Source organism: Myxocyprinus asiaticus, chromosome 11 (genome assembly GCF_019703515.2).
Source record: "Myxocyprinus asiaticus isolate MX2 ecotype Aquarium Trade chromosome 11, UBuf_Myxa_2, whole genome shotgun sequence".
In the NCBI taxonomy this organism is placed as follows: domain Eukaryota; kingdom Metazoa; phylum Chordata; class Actinopteri; order Cypriniformes; family Catostomidae; genus Myxocyprinus; species Myxocyprinus asiaticus.
In genome coordinates, this window is record NC_059354.1 from 46340147 (window position 1) to 46353095 (window position 12949).

A 12949-nucleotide genomic window follows, 5' to 3' on the forward strand; every position below is an offset into this window, starting at 1 on the left:
TTGGCTCTTGTATGAAGAATTGAGCTGTTCAGGTTGTAGTCCTAAAACCCGGAAGATAACATTTTTTAAACATGGATTCCCTCTGGATGTTCCAATTGGTTTTTAGAAAGTCAGTTTTCAATTTATGGGTAAAACAAGATCTGTGGTAGGGGTGGGCGATATACCGGTAGACATGATAAACCGGTAGAAATTTGCCAACCGGTATACATTTTGGGTTTATCGTCTCGATCGCGGTAACATGAAATTGCCACACAAGAAATATGTATAGCAAATAACACGTACGCATTACACACTCTGTCGGATAAATGGAGGAAGGCGGAGCGACTGCTAGTTCCTCAAATTAATTTGAATGATTAGTTTTGAAGATGAGAGAAGATTATGAAGGAAAAAGCGCATCCTCCGTGGTGTGGAATTGGTTTGTCTTTAGAAAACAAGACAATGAGCAGAAAACAGCGATTTGCAAGGTCTGTACTTTTTGTGTGTCGATATATCCATGTGCGCGTATATATCAGTGGTCAGGGCTTCACGTGAGACAGAAACCCTTTATCTGTTCGAATGATGTTTGATATCAGGAAACAAACCATCCATACCATGTTTTCCTTCAGATATTTTACATTTTCTTTATATAGATTACTAAAATCACTAAGAGCCTAATTGTTTTATTTATGGATATTTTTTATTTTTTATTTATTTATGTTATTTTACTTTTTGCATTGCTTTGAGAAGATGTTAAGTTTCTTGAGGAAATTTATAACAATAATCATAATAATAACAATAACAACAACAACAACAACAATAATGATGATGATGATGATGATGATGATGGTGATAATAATAATAATAATAATAATAAAAAGAAGAAGACAATTGGTGCACATCATCAGAATGAAATTTGGCTTTTTTTAAATTTTATTTTTTACTTTAACTATGTTTGTCAAGTTCAAAATAAAGAGAAAATTATATAAGATGAAGAAGTTTTCATTTATAAAGTATTTAATTCACTGACTGGATTACTCAAAATTACACATTGCGACATGGTTTTATATGTAATAAAATGTTATTGATTTTCAGAAAAATGTAACTATATCATGATATACATCGTTATCGTGATATAAAATAACTCATATCGAGATATAGGATTTTGGTCATATCGCCCACTCCTAACCTGTGGTTAACATTACTTAAAGAGATGTTCACGGTTTGTAACATAGCATGGATCACATAGAGTCTTGCCTCAAAAATTACCTTTGAAGATGACTAAAGTAACAGCACCATCACTATTTGAAAAAAGTCATTTTTGATCAAATCTAGACATGCCCCATTTCCAGCAGCCATCACTCAAACACTTTATCTTTGAGTAATCATGCTAAATTGCTAATTTGGTACTAGAAAATCACACTTGAAAGCTATTTTGGTTCGTTAAATGAAGCTTAACATTGTGTTTGTTTTTGAGTTGCCACAGTATGCAATAGACTGGCATGTCTTAAGGTCAATATTAGGTCAAAAATGGCAAAAAAGAAACAGCTTTCTCTAGAAACTCATCAGTCAATCATTGTTTTGAGGAATGAAGGCTATACAATGCTTGAAATTGCCAAAAAACTGAAGATTTCATACAAAGGTGTACACTACAGTCTTCAAAGACAAAGGACAACTGGCTCTAACAAGGACAGAAAGAGATGTGGAAGGCCAGATGTACAACTAAACAAGAGGATAAGTACATCAGAGTCTCTAGTTTGAGAAATAGACGCCTCACATGTCCTCAGCTGACAGCTTCATTGAATTCTACCCGCTCAACACCAGTTTCATGTACAACAGTAAAGAGAAGACTCAGGGGTGCAGGCCTTATGGGAAGAATTGCAAAGAAAAAGCCACTTTTGAAACAGAAATCAAAAAGAAAAGGTTAGAGTGGGCAAAGAAACACAGACATTGGACAACAGATAATTGGAAAAGAGTGTTATGGATCTTAACCCCATTGAGCTTTTGTGGGATCAGCTAGACTGTAAGGTGTGTGAGAAGTGCTCGACAAGACAGTCACATCTATGGCAAGTGCTACAGGAAGTGTGGGGTGAAATGTCAACATGAGTATCTGGACAAACTGACAGCTAGAATGCCAAGGATCTGCAAAGCTGTCATTGCTGCACGTGGAGGATTTTTTGATGAGAACTCTTTGAAGTAGTTTAAGTTCTGAACATTTTTTTTTATTTTTTTTTTTAATTGTAATAGTAATTTTTCATGTTATTAATGTCCTGACTATACATTGTGATCAGTTGAATGCCACTTTGTTGAATAAAAGAAGCAACCTGATTAAGAACCTGATTAAGAGTTTGAATGATGCAGTCTTCACTCAACAACACTGCAGACGGACTGAACAATGACTGCTGATCTGCAGAACTCACAGGAATGGATCTCCATGGGACAGTGTGACATTGATGCCTATGTGCCAGCAATGACACGGTCTCCTTTCCTCCATCAGGACATGCCTCGGCACCAACTTAATTTGATTAGCCTAACCTAATTAACCAAAAACAATCAATGAGCCAGGCAGCTGCCCCAGTCTGATTTCTGCAGTTCTTTAAAAGATCCTGCAAGGCGCAGATAGGATGAAACCATCAAAATCTGCAGATACAGCAACTATACAGATTGCAATCTGTCACCTGTTGTTGGGTGTATGCACTGGCTCAGTTGTGATAAAGCAATGACAGAAACAACTGCTATCAATAGATCCTGTCCTACACCTAGATCTAGTAAACATATCAACAATTAAAGGGATAGTTCACCCAAAAATGAAAATGATGTACTTATAAACTCTCATGTTATTCCACACCCATATGCAATTATTATTTGTTTTCTATAGAGTAGACATTTTAAAGAGTCTTAATGTAACACTGTGCCATACAATGACAGATAGTGACAACGGCAGTCAAGCTCCAAAATGAGAAAGAAAACACGAGTGGAGGGGATTCAGTAAGAATGAATTGCACTAATTAGGAGCACTGTTGCCAGGTTATAATGCTCTTCTCCATCATTTGATTGTTAATGATGAATTACTGCTGCCATGATCGATAGAAAATGTACACAAACATCTATTTTAAATATAATTCTGTTTACCACCTGCTTTCCTTGGGCGGTGATAGTGCAGTGTTTATTGCCCTGGGAAAACAACACAGTTTTGTGAATAAAATGCAATCTGCCAAATTTATACAGTATATTGAGGAGGCGTGTTTGTACAGAAAGAAATAACTTAATGACAATGACTTAATTTAAATATTCAAGACGCAGCGCTCTTTCAGTGTTAATTGCAAGAAAACTTAACTAGATTGCGGGTGATTAGTAAATAAGACCAGGTTTTTGCGCTGAAATACCATTCAAATGCCTATTTCGTATATTCTACATCAGTCATTAAAATAATGCCACTTGGTTTGATATTCTGTTATATAATGCAAAAAAATGCTCGCATTTTAAGTGTGGCCTACATGTACGAATACTTGTGGGGCACACTGTGTGTAAACATATCACCCAAAACAATAAAGCCAGGCCCCTCTGTTATGCAACAGATTTATGACATACCAACAATTCAAGCATTCTAGGATACTGTTTATTGTTGTGGAACGTTGTGGCTAGTTGGAATGCAGAAATCCTGATGAGGGCTGACTACCCATCTACAATCTTCTGAAGCAGAGGGGGTTTCTTATCAACCAATTCCATGTAGGTTCCAAACACTGCCAGCCATTCAAATGGCCCATCTCGCATTCTCAGATTGGCACAAAGGCAGAGCACCCAAAAGAGGACACATCATCTCCCATGGCCAGCGTAACTGTATACAGCCCCTTACGAAGACGATAAGCTCCTGGGAAAGCCTCATTCAGACTACCAGCCCATACACCCAGACAATACAGTCTCTTACCCCAAAGAAAGACCGAGGTGGGGTGGGCCATCTCACTGCTAGTGTATCAGCATGAATTCATGCAGACTACCCCTCCCTTGGTTGATTAAGTGTTTTTTTTTTTTTCTGTATATATATATATATATATATATATATATATATATATATATATATATATATAAACAAAATAAATTGTTTTACAATATTGCCTTCGTATTTTACTGTTACCAGATGGCCCAGACACAGAGACTGCAAGAGTGCAAATTGAATGAAATCCCAGATGCAGTTTATTGTGCTACTCCAATCCCAATCAATAATTACCAGAAGAAAAAAGGTAGTACACAATACGGGACTTTTAATTATAAAGAAGCCCAAAATACACATGGGACTCTTATTTTGAAATGTCTGCACTTCCAGTTGAGTTCACTGATGGCTGATTCGCTGAGAAAGTGAATCTGATTCAAACTGCTAACCTGAGCTCCTGAGTTAAAACCCCTTTTCAGGTGATTCATGAAAAAGATCCGGTTCAAACGAGTTATTTGGTCACGACTCTCTCGCGCTGGGTTTGTTGTTACGTGCGGTGCAGCGAGCTTGTCAGAAACAGAACCGGTGAAAAGCTGCGCGAGACACACTGGTACATGCTCTATAGATGTATTCAATAACTCACGAGATGATATCTGACGAAACCGCATATGAACGCACACAACCTGACTGTCGCCAATGGTGACTAGATTTTAAATTATAGTCGCAATAAATTATTTTTGTTCGCATTTGCGACCATTTTAGTCGCAGTCTGGAGCCCTGTGGCAAGCTGCTTGATATAAACTTACCCATTTTTACCCTTTTTTGTTGTTTTCAGCAGTCAGTAACATTATTTCTGATTTGTTATGATTTGAAAGATTTGTTAATTTGTTTCAATTGCTGAGGTCAATAAGAACTACATTCCAAATACTTACCAACCTTTCTTTATTCCTCAAAATTACTATATCATTAAAATAATGTTCCAGGGTCAATGCAAGTTAAGTTCAATCAACAGCATTTGTGGCATAATGTTGATTACTATAAAATATAACTTCGACTCATCCCTCGTTTATTTAAAAAGAAAAGCAAAAAGCGTGGTAACAGGCCCTTACAACGGAAGTAAATGGAGCCAGTCCACAAACATAAAAATACACACAAGACGTAAGCATTATGTATGTTAATATGATTTTAGTGATAAAATCTGGAGTTTACTGACATTACAGGTTTTTCCTGCATTTAAAATATTATGATATTCATGTTGCTTTGGGGGATTTATAAGCATTAAATATGTTTCTCAAGTGGTACGCAGATGTGCGCGGGGTGATTGAAGACTGGTATCACCTGAGTGTCGTGCGATCCACAATTTTTTATTTTATTTTATTTTTTATAAACGAGGGATGAGTAAAAAATAAAAATAATTTTTTTTTGTGGTAATCATCTTTATGCTACAAATGCTGTTGACTGAAATTAATGTGTATTGAACTGGGACATACCTTTAATGGGGTTGTTAAAGAAGCAAAAAAACAAAAACATTTTTACTGTTGGTGGAATTGGAATCAGAACCAGAATCATGAAATTCCTTATGATTCTCATTCCGTGTTTCTGGACAATGTCTTCAAGCTCCATATCTGATGGCGTTGGTGCTTTTACTTCTAGCATTTCAGGATAACCTCCAAACGCAGAAACTTTCTTCCCAAAACCTGGCTTTAACCATACAACTATGAACATCACCAGCTGGTCTCAGATGTGGTTACCATGGAATAACAATGATTCCAGATGGGTGGATGAGTGTGTGTGAGAAAGGGAGAGAAGTTGCTGTAAAGCCACCTGGGCTTCCCTTTGATGAATTTCTTTGAATTTGCCGCAAAGGAGACGTTTTTTTGAGGAGATGGAGGGGAAAAATAATGTTCTATTTTCAGAGTGCTTTAGAGATAGACAGGAAATGGAGTTGAGTTCAGCTCTACAGAGGAACAATTCTCAAACACATAGATGCCTCTGGTAATGGTGCATTCATTTTTAACTCAGCCATCATGCATCATTGGCTCTGTTTCAAAACCTAGTGTGCTGCCTTGCTGCTGTATTGTCAAGGCAGCTGTCTTCTAAGGCAGCATCCTCCTGTATTTGTAATGAAACCTCACAAGTGACCGATTTGGAACACTACTGGTTCCCAAACTTTTTTTAAGCTACAGCATGCCTTTATTGTATTTTTTTCCCAAGGCACTCCAACCACTGAAAAACAAATAAATAAGCAAATGTGCGATTGAAAACACATAAGTTTAATAATATTGATGTAAATATTTACAAATTCAATTAAAATAATATAGCCTTTAAGTGCTTTCCTTAACATTGCTTTTAAACTATTGTTGTTTTTAAATTATTCAAAAGTACTATCATTTATAGTTTTTATAAACAGTATATATATATATATATATATATATATATATTTTATAACTGCAACAATTAAACATTAAAAAAAGTTATTTAATGAAAAATAGAACTACTTATTGACATAATCGTTACTACAGTATATGATTATTAAATATGCATTAATATAGATTCAATCCAGTCAGAGTTTGACTGAAAAGCAGACCTGTCATTGAAATGTTTTGGGCTTACCACTAGTTATCCAGCCAAGGACAGTGAGTGTTTTTTTTCTTGTCAATATTGTTGTTTGATTGATATTAACGATAGGCGTATAACAGTTGCAGCAGGTCTGTCAGGCTGTCTGCATCACGTAATACATTAACAGCTGTGTTACATTAATGGTGCATTTACATCATGTCAGAATTACCATAATTATAAGATTCCGACTTGTAAAAAGCATTCACGTTTCCATAGAACTGGTAATTACAAGTTGTAAACTTGGAATTCTATGAAAGCAACATAATGTAATGTAAGGTAGTGAACACATACAGTTTTTCTGTTTGATATGCCATCTTATTATGCCATCGATGACTCTTTTTAAACATTTTGCAAGAACATAAAGAGATAAATTAATGTAGTGATAAACAGTTTGCTGTTATCAACAACAAAGTTATTTTACCCTAAGTGTTGCCATAGAAAAGAATAACTGACAAGGCCTGAGGGCGTAAATAGGTCCGTAATTACAGTAATTTTAAATTGACGTGAACACACCATAATATCATGTCAAGATGGCACAGATTTTTGTCCCATCTGTTTACACTCTTATAATACATTAATGGTTGTGTTTACATTTGAATCGTGTCAAGAGGGGCATTTTGTAAAATAAGCATATCTGATTGTTCACGCATGTAACTGCATTTACCACAAGAAACGAGCACTCTATAAAGCACATGCAGACATACGCATATGAGCATTTAAAAGCAGCTGGCTGTTGTAAACCAGCGCATGGGTATGGAATTGAGTCATTAATCTGTACTGCCGGTACTTTTAAAAGGTGGCAATTAAAATATTAAACTGAGCAGATATTTAACGACACCCCCTAGCCAGTCCTGGCAGCACCCCAGTTTGGGAACCACTGATCTACATAGACAGCAACACTGTGTGTCATAAAAATAGCTTTCCTCACACAAAGCGCACAGGAGACTACACTTATAATTGATAACAATAGAGTTTGGCCTTAGAAATGTTGCTAAGATAGTGGTTCAGTTCTCCTATACACATAAAATTACACTGAATACCTTTTTTTCTTAAAATACTGGTCAATATAATTAAATTGAATTATTTTATTGATGCTTTTCTGTATTGAATGAATAATTTATAATCAACATTTTTCTCGCTTCATCAGCCACCATGGATAGATTTTTTTTAATGGGATTGTCAGGGTGCATAGAGGGAGGCGAGGACTCAAGCGCAAAGTTAAATAGAATGGGTTTTATTTACAACAAAAACAAAACAAAACAACTGCGTATAAGAAAACATCACAATCCAGGGCAGAATAAATGAACCGACTGGCTGAGTGGAGAAGGAGAGCTTTGAGGTCCAGGCTCAACACAGGAATCTCCAGAGAACTGCGGGAATACAAACAGACAAGACCAAACACCATGACAGGGAAACATCCACAACGAACAGGCATGGGACAGAAAACACAATGAGGATAAATAGGGAAGAAAATGAGGAGGGTAACAAGGGAAGGCAGGTGAGGCAAATGAACTAATAACAAGGTAAAAAGGGGGGGTGGGGTATCACTCAACAAAACAAACAGAAGTGGGTAAACCCTGACACTACCCCCCTCAAAGGGAAGCCACCAGGCATCTCAAAAGGGGAACATCAAACACAAGACAATACAAAACAAGAAAGAAACAAGGGCGGGGCTGGAGGCACAGACCAGGGTGGGACTGGAGGCAAGGAAAGTACCAACCAAGAGAGGGAGGGTGGGGGACACAAGGGGGAAGGCTTAAGAAAGGGGGTGGGGTCCAGCAGCCTGGGAGGAGGATCAAGGAAGGGGGCGGAGACCAGCGGCCTGGCAGGTGAATTTAGGTAGGGGGCATGGTCCAGAGGCTTGGGAGGAAGCTTGAGGAAGGGGGCGTGGTTTGGTGGCCTGGGAGGCGGCTTGAGGAACCGGGCGGGGACAAGGTCAGGCAGCCTCGGGACAGGGACGAGGTCAGGCAGCCCGAGTTCTTCCTTCTTCTCTGTATCCGGGTCATCGAAGGACTGGGGATACAACTGACTGAGGGTGGAGGGTGTGACACTCAACTTGGGGGGACTCTCCTTGAAGTGGGGGTCCAGACTCCCTACGATGGAAAATCCCAAAAAGTAAGTATCCCCAGCCTTCCCATCTCCCAGGGGCTGAGGGGCTCATTGATGCAGGTGTTGAAGGCCTCCTTGAGGTCATAGTCATCACTATAGTCCAGCTCGTCCACTGTGATGAGGAAGTCGCAGGCAAAGTCCCTGATGTCTGGCTCCCCTTGACAGAGGGAGAGGCGCTGGACGAGCTGGATGATTTGCTCTTTAACAGAGCCATAGTGAGGGGGAGATGGGAAGAGGAAGATGCCCATCTCTGTGGAGTCCTCTTTCTGGCCAGTTCGTTCTGTCAAGTGTGGGAGTACAGAGGTGAGGACTCAAGCACAGAGTAGAAGTGAACTTTATTAATACAAAAAAAAAAAAAAAAAAAAAAAACAGGACAGGGAGTCAAAAGACTGTCTGGACCGGACTGGACTAAAGCAGGACTGGATTGGACTGGAACCGACCGTCAGGACTCACACCTAACAGGGCGAACAACCACAACAAACTGGCATGGAACAGAAAACACAATGTGGTAAAATAGGGAAGGAAATGAGGAGGGTAACGAAGGAAGGCAGGTGAGGCAAATTAACTAATAAGAAGGTAACAAGGGGGACTGGGTAACACTCATGACTGAACAGACATGAGTGCACATGACATTGAGAAAACACAAAGCCAAGTGCACTCACACACCACATGACAAGACACAAGAACACATGGCAATGAAAACCAAACAAAGCAATGTGTTCATACAACACGACACAAAACATGAGTGTCAGAATTCAGCCACAAAAAGATATAAACTAAACCAACAGAAGTGGCTGAACCCTGACAGGGATTGCTATCTCTGTGAAGGTTACATAAGATGCTCCCTTATGGGCCATTCAGACTGAAGTCCATTCTTATGCTTTAAAAAGCTAGACACAGCAAACCTAATAGAACAGAACACCGTTAAAATATTGTCTTGAAACTTGTTTTTAAAGTTCAAGTTTTTTTATAACTTGACACGGTGTCTCAAAAACATACCGCTTCTGCACGACATGCTGAAACAGCAGTGAGTCCAAGACATGTGCTTGTGCATGTTTACATTGAAAAACAATTAAAAACAGTACACAAGGATACAAAATACATGTCCGGTGTGAATGGCCCTTTAGAATTCGGACCATTGTTTCGGTGCAAAGTGGTGTATTTTCTCCCTTACATCAGTTCTTTTAGGCATATATATATATATATATATAAAACACGAAAATTGCCCTTGGATTCGAACCAAAACAATAGATCCGAGACCATCATGGTCCAATTTCAAATGAACCCTGGAGCCGTCTAATTGTGGTGAGAATGCAATCTGACCAAATGGAACAGCGATTAGTGGTGCACCGATCAGGAAATTTGAGGCTAATACCAATCACCAATATTTTAACTGTGATCTGCCGATAGCTATCATATCACCAACATTTATCAGACAAGGTGTTAAAGTGAATATTGATTGAAGATGGAGGTTTTAGTGAGTTTTAGTGAGTAAAATGTATCTCCCTAACCTATCACTTCAACCTAAACCTAATCAAGAGTGATATAAAATCAAATGAGAGGTAGGCTCAAAACAGACAGACATACCCTAAAGTTTCATCATGATTTTAGGGCCTAAACCAATGCCTAAACCTAACCAATAGTGCTTGAATGGTCTTGAACTACATACTTTAGAGTCCAAAGTCCAACACTCTATCAGGTGAGCTACCGCGGAAGTTAATCACATTGGAATAAGTGTGTAAATGTTGGCGAGTCTGTAAAACAAGCGTTACAATGCATTGTTTTTCAAATGATGCATTATAGTAAAAGTGTTTAAAATTTTATAACATAAAGAGTGTGTGATTAAAAAAGCAAAAAATAAGTGTTTATAAAGTCATAATCAACCATTGTACTCGTGATTTGTGTGAAAAAAGAATAAAACACAGTTGTGCAGAGAAACGTAGAATTTGGCACATAAAACTCAGTTTCAAAAATGTAGTTATTGTAACGTTCATTCTATGAGGCTAGGTTGGTTTGCTTACGTATTACCACAATTGTGGTCCATTTTGAAATGTTGTGAAAGCGAACCAAACGAAGAAGAAAATGCAAACAAGCTACAGGTCCGAAAACGCACTTGGAAGAGTATGCCTATGATGCCTTAAATGCTGCCTATGTAGGCAGTTAACTAGGTTTTGAAAAAGCTCTTATACTCTACATTTATAGCTGTTCTTTAGTTATTGAATATATCATAGCCCAGAATCCCTCTTTTTTGTTTTTGTTTTGTTTCTTTCTCTCCATCCACACTTTCACAGACTTGACACAGCCAACAACTGCTGTGGTGGGAAAGGGGGCGTGTCACCATCACACACTCTGCTCAGGAGAGTGGGGGTGCAAGCATGTGTTAAAACATACCCATCTACAGTGGCCCCAAAAGGTATCTGGGCACATCAAACACCCTTAAAAAGTATGAATTTCAAATATATATAAAAAAATAAATAAATATCAAAAACAAGTGGCAACAAATGATTCCCGGCCCTGTTCAGAATGGACTGCTATCTTAATACTGATTACTGTAGTGTATATTGACTCCTGTTTAAAAAATAGGAAATGAATCCCCTGACCTCATCATGTTGAATGTTTAATTTAGCAAATGGTTTGTTTATTTTGTGCAAGTGGTCCATTAGGTGGGGCTTTATGTTTTTTGTCCTAGTACAGTAAAGGTCTCTCTCATTCAAAAAACCCTAGTAAATGTCATGGGTAAGTGTAGGCATATGTTGAGGCGTGATAAATCCTCTTATCTTTAAATCTGTAAATTAACAATGCGAATGAAGTCATTCCAGAGTATTTAGATCTGCCCTTAAGTGATGGTGAATTACAGCAGTGGATACATAAAAACACTTTCTCTTGAAAGCGGCGTGCTTCAGCGAGACAGAACTTTTAGCACCAGCAGGCCTACCACACATTCCTAATGTACAGTATACTGCTGTTTTCCTTCTATAGCAAGAGAGTATTCTTTCCTCTAGTTTTATTCAGATAGAATGATTTTTAAAGTATATAGCCTAATTAAGGTCCTCTGCATCAGTCACTTGTTTCTCAGCAAGACGTGATGCAATCATGTGCTGACTTACATTTATGTTGTTGTTCTTGGCATATACATTTAACAAAGACTATAACAGGTAAGTAAAGGGCAGTTCATTCAAAAATGAAATTTCTGTCATTACTCACCCCGAAGCCTGTATGAATTTCTCTCTTCTGGAACACAAAATGAGACGTTAGGCAGAATGTTAGTTCCACTCACCATGCACTGTCACTATTACCCCCACCCCCCCATACATTCTCCCTGACATCTCCTTTTGAGTTCCACGGCAGAAAGAAAATCATAAACGTTTGCGAGTGATGACAGAATTACTATCACTTTAAGTCAATACACACGGTTACATTAAAATGGCCGTTTAATGTTGACAAAATGCACTGAAAAATGTTAACAGATGAAATCCTGAGAGAACCTTGCTTATATCTATATTAAATATAGAAAAGGATGTATTTTCATATTATGTATATTATTAATATTATATTATAAATATTACTATATTATTATTGTTTATGCATATTTTTACATACTATGATGACAGATGTAACAGGTGTTTAATTGTTTCTCTTCTCCCAAGCAGTAGGTTCTCTTCACCAAGAGTAGTTCTGGTAGCAGTTTACACAAAGCATTTTCGCTGTGACTGCCTTTCTTGTCAAAGGTTCTGTTATATCATATGAGGGAGTGATATGGAAACGCAGCGATATGAAAGGTGGGAAAACTAGATCGCTCCGACGTTGCATGCTTGCAATGTTAACAGCTTTGCTTTGTTGATTATAAACAGGAGTGAGGTAGAGAGGGATGCGGAAGAGCTGATTTACTTGCACAGATTTTGGAATTACAGTTTTATTCAAACACAAAATTATTGATTTGTTCATCTGTATGGATTGGTTTACCAATTCGCAGCTACATGTAATTCCCCACATTATAAACGTGGAACATGCGGGATTTATTAAATTTGTGCGCAATACCTGCAATCCCATGCTAATATTCAGACCCTGCAAGTATCCTTCTTCTCCGTTGCAGGACACACTCACGTTGGACTGCTATATGGTGAGGTCACTGTGATTACATGCCAGTATTTGTGTGTGTTTGTGTGTGTGTGTGTGTGTGTGTGTGTGTGAGTGTGCAGTGGGGCCCCTTTCGTTTCATACCAGCCCCATTCAACAGCGTGCAGTGTAAAAAGTGCGCAGCTGACTGGGCCTAGCAAGTTGCGTAAAGAATATTAAAGAACCATGTGAAATCTC

The 12949-nt window shown here is 38.1% G+C and overlaps 1 protein-coding gene across 7 annotated transcripts in view; it reads right to left on the bottom strand.

Moving 5' to 3' along the window:
* The window catches only part of tns1b (tensin 1b), a 370155-nt gene that overhangs the window by 229952 nt on the left and 127254 nt on the right, over positions 1-12949 (bottom strand). The window lies entirely within an intron of this gene.